Source organism: Leopardus geoffroyi, chromosome B2, assembly GCF_018350155.1.
Source record: "Leopardus geoffroyi isolate Oge1 chromosome B2, O.geoffroyi_Oge1_pat1.0, whole genome shotgun sequence".
Lineage (NCBI taxonomy): Eukaryota > Metazoa > Chordata > Mammalia > Carnivora > Felidae > Leopardus > Leopardus geoffroyi.
The window spans coordinates 16,910,322-16,920,931 of NC_059332.1; the positions used below are offsets into that span (position 1 = coordinate 16,910,322).

Sequence of the window (10,610 nt, forward strand, 5' to 3'; positions counted from 1 at the left end):
ATTTATAATATAATTATCATAAATATTTCCTCTACAAGTGAAACTGTGCCATAATTTTTGCTTCAATGCCCAAACATGATTTAGAAGACTTAAGAGAAGAAGTCTATTGTATTTGCCTCTGTTTTTGCTTACTGCTTTCTTTCTTCCTCCCTGATATTCCGTGATGCCTTTTTTTATTTGCTCTTTGTTTAGACAATTTCTTTTAGCCATTCTTTTAGGATAGGTCTGCTGACAACAAATTCTCTTAGTTTTTCCTCAGCTGAGACTGTCTTAATTTTCTTTTTATTCCTTAAAATATTTTCACTAGAGATAGGATTCTGAGTTGACAGTTCTTTACTTTCAGCACTCACAAAATGTGCCAATTCCTTCTGGCTTCCTTAGTGTATGGTGAAAAATGTACATTCATTCCAATTGTGCTTCCCCTGTAGGTAAGGAGTTGTTTCTCTTCTTTGGAATCTGTAGGTTTATGTCTTTCGCCAAAGTTTGAAAACTTGCAGCCATTATTTCATTGAGTATTTTTTCAGTCTCACCTTATTCTCTTCTCTTTCTAGGATTCCAATGCCACACATGTTAGATCTCCTGTAATAGTTCCACAGATCCTTGTTTTGCTCATTTTTTCCCCCTCAGTGTATTTTAATGCTTAAGATAGGGTAATTTCTTTTTTATATTCAAGTTCATTGACTCTTTCTTATGTCCCTTTCATTCTTCTGTTGAGCCCATTCATTAAGTATTTCTTATTGCAGTTACTATATTTTCTGTTCTAGAATTGTCCATTTTATATCTACTTTATATCTCCTGCTTCTTTGCTGAGACTTTCTATTTCTCTGCTGATACTATTTTTTCATTTGTTTTAAGCATGCACTTAATTGCTGGTTGATAAATTTTTATGATGGCTACTTTTAAAACTCTGTCAAATAATTTTAACATCTCTGCCATTTCAGTGCTGGAATCTATTGATTGTATTTTTTTTTTTTTAATTCAACATGAGAGCTTTCTGGTTCTTGGTATGATGAGTGACTTTATATTGTAACTGAAAGATTTGAGTATTACGATATTAGGGATCTTTTTTAAACCTTTTATTTTAGCTGGCTTTTTCTGACACCACTTTGGAAGAGAATGGGGGGGGGGGTGTCCCTTGTTACTCCAGGTGGTATAGAAGTCCAGGTTTTCCACTCAGCCTCTATTGACACCCAAGGGAAGAGACTTCTCATTATTGCTGGGTTGATGGGAGTTCTGGCTTTCTGCTAGTCTTCTACACATACCATTTTGGTTACTAGCTGAGAGGAGAAGGAATGCTTCATTACTGCTCCCCATGAGATTTACACTGCCACCCTGGATGGGAGTAGTCTCATTAGCGCTGGGTGATAGTAAAATCCTGACTCTTATCTGGGGCTCCCTCTGACACCACCCTATAAAGAAGGAGGAGGAGTGCCTTGTTACTACAGGATAGGATTGGAAGTTCAAGTTCTCCATATGGTCTACACTGGCACCTCAAAGAAGGCACTCACTAGTGACCATTGGGGATGAAAGTTCTGGCTCCCTACTAAACCTTCTCTGCTATGACCCTTGTATGTTGTTGGAGCATTTCACTATAGCTTGACAAAGATGGAAATTTAGGTTCTCAACTTAGCCTTTTCTGGTGGCTATGGGGTGTGGCCACAGTTTTTGTTCCACCCTGTGGTATTTGGCTATAGTAGAGTGGTTTTTTCCTAAAAGTTTTCTATATTGCTAGAGTACCTCTTTTCTGATCCTTTGGAACAAGAGACTAGGATTTTGTTGGGGCTTCAACAATTTTGTTCAATGACATTCCTGGCTAATTGGCTTTTCTAGTGCCCAGTTTGGGACATGTAGGGCACAAAGAAAACCCAGGGAACTTACCATCATGTCATTTCTCAGGTCCTGATTCCTAGCTAGTCTGCCTCTTCTCTCCACCTTCCAGAGTCTCCTTATGTTTGTTTCATATACAATGCCCAGGGGTTTTAGTTGTATTTAGTGGGAGGAAGAAAGAAAATATGTCTACTCCACCTTTGGGGGGGAAGTATCCCATCAAGTCTTTCTGATTCTACCACCTAATCACAGGAAGTCTTTGATTATCACAAGCATTTGTACGAATTCCCCAGTTCTTGAGTACATAATAATTATAAACACAGCACACTATCAAATATATCTAATATTTTAACATTTGAAGTATTAGGTATTATATATAACATATTTGTATTAGATACAAGATACCATAAAATGTAGATCTATTCTTTATTGCATATATATAAAAATAATACAACATCCACTATTGTGGAAGTCATGAAAAGGTGTTGCTGAGGTGTTCTGCACCCAGACAACATGATATCTGAGGGACCCCACTGATTCCCTCTGAACCCACTCCCACATTGAAAACCAAGGCCATGTTTCCTGTAGGCTGCTCCCAGACATTGATTGAGCACATGGGGATACTAACCAATGCAGACCCATTCCTGTGATACTTGGGACTCTCCTGACTGGTGACATTGACCTCAAGGAGTCCTTATCAGCCTGGCTGAATTTTTCTTGGACCTTTGTCACACTCTGAGATTCTTCTTACTCGGTTTGCCTTCCTTCCCTCTCGCCTTTTCAGGTGTCATACCTGCACCGTTGGAAGACTCTGCCTGTCCACCCTCGTTCTTTTCCCCTTTCTTGTTCACGGACATTTCCATCATGCATCCTGGCATACTTTTTTTTTTTTTTTGAAGGACTCTGATGTTTTATATACCTAGATCTAAATCTATAATCTAGGGGTGCTTGGGTGGCTGAGTTGGCTTCTGACTCTTGATTTAGGCTCAGGTCATGATCCCCCGGTTCGTGAGTTCAAGCCTGGTGTAAGGCTTTGCATTGATAGCATAAAGCCTGATTGGGATTCTCTCTCTTCCTCTCTCTCTGTCCCTCCCCTGCTTGTGCACTCTCTCTCAAAATAAATAAGTAAACTTAAAAAAAAGTCTATAATCTAAATCTAGATATAGGTATAGAAATAGATGATCTCTACATACATAATACGGCATAATACATAATACTGTGTGTATATATATATATATATATATATATACATGTGTTATGCGGGACAGTTCCATAATCACCAATTATCATTGAGATGACAGTTTTGGAGGGGGCATCAGGGACCATATAGCTCACCAATAGCCAAGCAACTACTTCTCGTCTATCAAACCACAGTATGGTTCAAATTAATGCTCCTACAATACTACAAATTCTTGTGTCATCAACTTCACAGTTAATTATAAAGTCTTGAAACAACAAAGGCCTTCCTAGCTTTGCCCAACAGAAATTCCTGCAAATGCAGACACATCCTTTATCTTCACTGCCCAGTAAGATAGCCACTAGCTAGGCATGGCTATTGAACACTTGAAATATGGCTAGTGGGGCTAATGGAATTTTGAGTGTTATTTAATTTTAATTCATTTCAATTTGAATTTAAGTAACCACACGTGGCTCATGGCTACCATACTGAGCGGTGAAGGCTGTAGTATTTCCCAGATACTTACTCTGCCTCCATCCCAGTGATCACCGACTGAGGTCAAGGCCTTCATCCACACACGCCTGGACTATTCAACATAGTAGCTTTGTAAATCTTGTCCATGTTTCCCCTCTCCTAATGCCCACTTAGTTGCCAGTAGGGTGTTTGTTCTAAAACACAAAATCACGTCACTTCCTTAATACAAAGATAGGGATGGCGTGCCTTACTCAATTGCTGCTTTCTCTCCCTTTTTGCTACACCTGGGACTATACACACCCGGCAGCTGTTAGGCCTGATAAATGTCTGTTGGGAGAAGAATGAACATATTTTAACAGCAGGGCATTCTGGAGATAGCTTGCCTTAAACTACCTTAATTTTGGGGACTTGGGGACATGTGGCAAGATAATGAAGGTGTATTTTTAGCAGGTGATCCAAACAGGTGCCTGCCTCCAGTGCCCTCGTGCTCACTCTCAAAGGCAGAATCTTTATGTGACTTATTACATTCTGGGGAGCAAATCATCTTCCCCAGCCTCCCCCAACTGTCATCAATGCAACAGTCAGAGGGAAAGACAGGAATTTCTGGACCTCTCCCAAAGTGACCCTCTGTGAAACACCACTGTGGTTAAGTGCTAACAAATAAGATCCTCAAGGAGGAAAGATCACACTTGTGAAACATTAGATGCCACTTTTCAACCCAGTGAATCACTGTATTAACAAATCCCCTGTTTTTTTTTAGTAAAGCTCTTTCCTGTCTTCCCAAGGCAAAACATGACTAGAAGGAAAATCATCACAGGCAAAGCTTATTTAATTCAAAGGTGATCTTTGTCGTAAGAAATATTTTGAGTATTGTCAGTATTCCCGCGTCTCAGAGACAAACACACACACCCAACCAGCTTTGAACGTCTGTTTGAACATAGCAGGTCTCAGAGGCGCACATGCGTTTTTCTCCCCTCCTCTCCTCCCGCAGCCTCCTGTTTTCATGCTATCAGTGGATCTTCCCACCAGACAACACTCCCTCCCTCCAATCACAGTCTTCTCTATGGGAGCTGCACTTGGTTTCTCAGCTCAGTGAACTCTCCCTGTTTCGGCGAGGAAGATTTAATTGCAGGGTTTCACATTTTCAGAGAAAATGTTTAGACTGGGAGGGATCAGCCATATTAGAGAACTGTGGTTTGCTCAAAAATAAGTGGCATAAACCCCCTGCCTTTTGCTGGCAGGCAACTCAGGAAGGAACTCTGGCTGTTATTGAAATAATCCGTAGTTGATTACTTTTTTTTTTCCAAACAAGTGCTCGATTCACTTGGAATCTAGTTGTTAGGCTTGATGCATGGTAAAATAAACCTCCAGTTGCATTTGTGGTGCCCATGCATGTGATAAGATAATCCCATAACTTACTTGCTGTAAAGTTGGCCCCTATATATTTTTGCACGCAGCAATAACCTCAAATTATTTCGCGACTTGCCATTATGACTCCGACTATTCTGAATCCTTGGCCTTGCGTTACCATCAGTGACAAAGTCGTACTGTTTCAATTCAGCTTAGACATGAAAGATGATCTGATGATGATGACGATGCTTGTCCTTTCCTTGACCAGACGCTAAGGAAGTCACTTGTCTAATAATGTGAACTACCAACTACAGGAAGTAAGATATCACCTGCAGTGGCCTGTTTATGGGGAACACATACCATGTGCCATCATACAGCAGTCTTTCATCTTCCGTGCTGACCCATCAACATTGTGTGCACATCACTACCCTTATGCTTCAGTTCAAAGCACAGAGTCCCCCAACTTGGTTTCCCACCATCCTTTTAATTTCGTATCGTGGCTGCACAGCAAAGCCCAGGTTCTCTTCTGCCTTTAAAAAGGCCCAGTGGATGTTCCTTTCCTCCTCTGTTAGAAACCGGATGTGCTTATTGGCAGGCTGAAGCATATAATGCAGCCATGTATACATTTATTTCCGACGTGAATGTCTTTACTTGGTGCGTTTTGAAGCAAGCAAACTGTCGCACCGGGCAGATTAATGGTTTCCTTGTCAATGGGACAGTGATGTAGAACGTTTGTAATAAGGACAGATGCATAAAATCTCTGCATAGTTGAAAAAAGCCAGATATGAGAGTCACACTCTATGATTCCATCTGTACAGAGTTCAAAACAAAGAAAAAAGAACCCCAAGTGTTGGAAGTCGCGGTAGTCGCTCCTCCTGAGAGGCTAGCCCTGGAGAGGGCATGGGGGAGGGTCTTCTGGGTACTGAGACTGTCCTGTTTCTTGATCTGAATTATAGTCTCCTGGACGTGCTCATTTTGTGACAATATATGGAGCTATACACTTACCATGGGTGCACTTTGTGTTTTTATGATGCACTTTTAAAAATTGTTTTTAATTTAGTTTTAACGTTTATTTAAACATTTTGAGGGAGAGACAGAGATAGAGCGCAAGCGAGGACGGGCAGAGAGAGGAAGGGAGACACAGAATCCGAAGCAAGCTCCAGGCTCTGAGCTGTCAGCACAGAGCCCATTGTGGGGTTTGAACTCATGAGCCGCGAGATCATGACCTGAGCCGAAGTCGGACGCCTAACCGACTGAGCCACCTGGGTGCCCTTTTATGATAACACTTAAAAAAAAAAAAAAAAATGTTTATTTATTTATTTATTTACTCACTTATTTGGGTTTTTTAATTAAAAAAATTTTTTTTTAATTTTTAAAACTTACATCCAATTTAGTTAGCATAGAGTGCAACCATGATTTCAGGAGTAGATTCCTTAGTGCCCCTTACCCACTTAGCACATCCCCCCTCCCACAACCCCTCCGGTAACCCTCTGTTTGTTCTCCATATTTATGAGTCTCTTCTGTTTTGTCCCCCTCCCTGTTTTCATATTATTTTTGTTTCCCTTCCCTTATGTTCATCTGTTTTGTCTCTTAAAGTCCTCATGTGAGTGAAGCCATATGATTTTTGTCTTTCTCTGATGGATTCATTTCGCTTAGCGTAATACCCTCCAGTTCCATCCACGTAGTTGCAAATGGCAAGATTTCATTCTTTTGGATTGCCAAGTAATACTCTATGGTATATATATACCACATCTTCTTTATCCATTCATCCACCGACGAACATCTGGGCTCTTTCCATACTTTGGCTATTGTCGATAGCGCTGACGTAAACATGGGGTGCATGTGTCCCTTCGAAACAGCACACCTGTATCCCGTGGATAAATGCCTATTGAGAGTTCAGGCTGGGGAGGGGCAGAGACAGAGGGAGACAGAGAGTCACAAGCAGACTCCACGCTGTCAGCGCAGAGCCCGACGTGGGGCTGGAACCCACCAACCGTGAGATCATGACCTGGGTGGAAATCAAGAGTTGGACGCTTAACCACCTGAGCCACCCAGGTGCCCCTCTTATGATGTACTTTAACCAGAGTTGACATTTACACTAAAACATACCAAAAATATGCTGCAAATGTTCTCCGTCCAGGTCATCAGAATAGCATTTGTGGCTTTGGATCGAAAAGGGCCTGGGTTCGGAGCCCAGAACGCTATTGCTGTTTTTGACTGCTGCAACATAAAAATGCGACACTCCGAGTGACCCGTCACCGTACTTCTTCTGAGAACATGAGCCGATTGCTTGTTTTCCTGGCACAGAAACATGAATAAAATGCAATGAATTCTCTAAAAAGTACTCTATGGCTCAGATAGCTCCAGGAAGAAACACCAGGGCCTCTGCCTACCAAGAGAGCCATTTTAAAGAATACTTACAGCCACCCTCAACCCAACTGCTACCAAACAGTTGAGCTGGAGGGGAAAAACCCACGCACACTGCAAAACCCAAGAGCAGGAAGTCACAAACCATGGGTAATGATATTTACTCAGAGCCGGATTCACATCCTACTTAACTCCACGGGAATTCTCAACAGTTGGTCTCGACAACTCCAGCAATTTTGAGGCTCATTAACCTATTTGCAGGTGCTCGGCTCTCTGAGCCGCCTGCGTTCAGAGAAATAACATTCTCAAAATTCTCTGACGCAGCCTGCCATCTCAGTCCAGAGGTAATCATGACGTTTCTCAGGCCTCTTAGCCGGGAAATGAAAGCTCTGGGTGATTCTGAAGTGGCAAGTTTTAAAATGAGTAATCCCATCTAACGTTTCATGTGAACCCCCACGGCAATCGGAGAGGAACATGGGTAAATAGTCCTCTTGAATGATTGGGTAAGCCATCCTAGGCTTTACTGAAAGAATTAGGCTGTGCTAAAACCCCCAAATATCTAAACCGTTTAGGGTAGACGAAAGAGAATTGGAGCATTTCATCATGTCCTTCTTTATTTCTTAGGACACATGTCTGTGTTTTCCTGCTGAATCGCAAAGTGGGATCCCTGAGTTAAATTGTTCTGCCCAATCAGGCTAAGCCCTGGGGAGCCAGGCAACTCTTGTTCAGTGGATTCTATTATGGGTTGTCTTTGAGAATCACATTATTTCTAAATTGCAAGGGCTGCAAAATATTTTGCTGGGTCCGCTCCTTTTTGAGACATTTTAGGATTTGCAAATTTCTCTAAACCCCTTTTGCTACGAACAAAGCCTTGAATTCACCCTTCATGGTGGGGTCTCTGCTGCACTATAACTTTGTTATAACAAAGTCTTTCCCAGGATTCACAGGAATGAACTCCCTGGGCAGAGGCCAACACCAGCCGGCCTTATACGAACGTCCATGCTGCCCAGGGAAGGGTTGGAGGCAGTCTCTTGAATATTAATCGCCATTCTGCTCTGTTTACAAGTCCGTCCTTTCTGAAAATCGCCTTACAAATAACCGTTCCCTCAAGATTATTTAAGAGCTAACTATTTTGATGTATTGAAATCTAGAGTTTGACCTGAAAATGTATGGGCAGAAGTTTAGAGTATCCAGGACAAATCATTGGGCCATATTTTTGTGGCCTGGTAGGGAGGGTGGTCAACCTTACTGTCTTTTCTTGTGGGGGGGAAAGAGGTATTCTCTTTCTTAGCTGAGCAAGACTGGGGCATAGGTCTGCTGATGTCTTTCTGGACATGCTGCCACCAGCTCCGATCCCGCCTTGTCGCACACTTACTGTGGCAACTTCTAGCGCTCTTCTGGAAGTTGGAGTAAATAATTGACAAATCTGGGCAGGCACAGGGTTACAGAGGTTAACTGCAGTAATACATATAAAGGTAGCATTGTATGCAGTCTTACAGACAATGCTCTGCTAAGATTCCTTGCTGGATTAACAGAAACGTTGAGAAGCTATTATGCCTTCATGTTGGTTTTCTTATTCGTGTAATACTGAGCCTACGTCCTGTACAGCTTTTAATATATTTAGCAGCACTAATTAAAGCAAAGGAGATGGAAAAATGTTTATCGCACGAAGAGAGATAGCTTTTGTTTTGTTCTAGAGGACAGTCTGAAATAGATTTCATCCAGTTTGCATCTTATCGGGTAGAATTGGACGTTGATGGTGCGAACAGAGATTCCGTTAAGCAGGGTGAAGCTCAGGATCCATGCCAAGGCGAAAATGACCACGTATATAACAGGACTGCCCCGCTTAGGAAGACAGAGAAATGATGTACGTGATATTGTAACTGAAGATGCTACACCCAAGGAACAGAAGAACTGAGGCTACCCACCTAAGCACCCAAAGACGTGCACGGCTGAAGGAATCAGCATTCCTGTCTACCAAACTCACTGCCTCCTATGTGGCGTAAATAGAACGTTTGAGTCTTTGGCTACTTGTAATGTAGACTAGTTATTTTCTGTCTATGGGACCCTCTGAGTATGTGGACCTATCTGAAGTAGCTGTACCCTGTTAGATAAAAAGTAAACTAATCATTGCCCGCAGATGAAATAACTTTGGTTTGAAGCTAAAACAAAACCTCTCAGGCCATAAAAAATAAAGACTTACAGGGGGCCCCTGGGTGGCTCAGTCAGCGGAGCACCTCTTTGTTTTAGGTCAGGTCATGATCTCCTGGTTCATGAGATGGAATCCTGCTTCAGGCTCTGTGCTGATAGCACAGAGCCTGCTTGGGATTCTCTCTCTCTCTCTCTCTCTCTCTCTCTCTCTCCCTGCCCCTCCCCTGCTCGTGCTGTCTGTCTGTCTCTCTCTCTCTCTCAAAATAAATAAAGTAAAACTTTAAAAAAACCACCTTAAAAGAAAATAAAGACCTACAAATGGAATATAATCTGGCCCCGGTGACCTTCCGTCGCTTTCTTCCATGTTCTCTCTGTCCCGGCAATCAGAGCACCCTTATGGGTCCTTTAACATCCTAAGCATGTCTTTCTCCAGGGTTCTAGTTGCCTCTGATGTTGCCCCTGCATGGACTTTCCCCTGTAGCCCCCTTTACTTACCTGGCTCATTTTTTCACTTTCTTCAATGCTTTGCGCACATGTAACCTCCGTGAGGGCTACTCTGCCCACCTATTTTGAATTACAGAACCTCCTTCAGCATATTCCGCATCCCCTACTTCCCCATTGGTTGCACTCACCTCTGTGATGTGCTCTTAATTTTTCCCCGGAGCACATCCCATATTCTAAAGCAACATAAAACTTAGTCACTATGTCAGCTTTAAATTGTTTACCTGTTCCCCACTCGAACTGAAGCTGTCAAAAAGCACAGATTTTGGTTTGTTTTGTCCACCGATGAGTCTGTAGGAACTGGTATGGTGCCCAACACAGAGCTGTTACTCAGTACATATTTGTTGAATGAATGAATGAATGAGTGAACAAATGGGTGAATATTTTGGAGCATTGGTGAGGAGTTAGGTACATAGAAAACTGAGCAATGAAAAAGTGAGCTTATCACTGTCATTGTCTGAAAAAGGAAAACAATCTGGGCTCAGAAATGAACAGTATTTATATAATCAAAATAATGTAAATGCTGAATATTGATTAAATATTTTATTTTTTATTTTTTTATTTTTTATTTAAAAAAAATTTTTTTTCAACGTTTATTTATTTTTGGGACAGAGAGAGACAGAGCATGAACGGGGGAAGGGCAGAGAGAGAGGGAGACACAGAATCGGAAACAGGCTCCAGGCTCTGAGCCATCAGCCCAGAGCCTGACGCGGGGCTGGAACTCATGGACCGCGAGATCGTGACCTGGCTGAAGTCGGACGCT

At 42.1% G+C, this 10,610-nt stretch overlaps 1 long non-coding RNA gene across 1 annotated transcript; it reads right to left on the minus strand.

Annotated features, from left to right (window-relative positions):
- Window positions 1-6,684: 6,684 nt before the first annotated feature.
- On the minus strand, window positions 6,685-10,187 carry LOC123608029. Its single transcript, XR_006717047.1, has 3 exons — window positions 10,072-10,187; window positions 6,938-7,126; window positions 6,685-6,729 (listed from the first exon to the last, which is right to left on the minus strand). It is a non-coding gene; the product is annotated as an uncharacterized LOC123608029 (long non-coding RNA).
- Window positions 10,188-10,610: the final 423 nt, after the last annotated feature.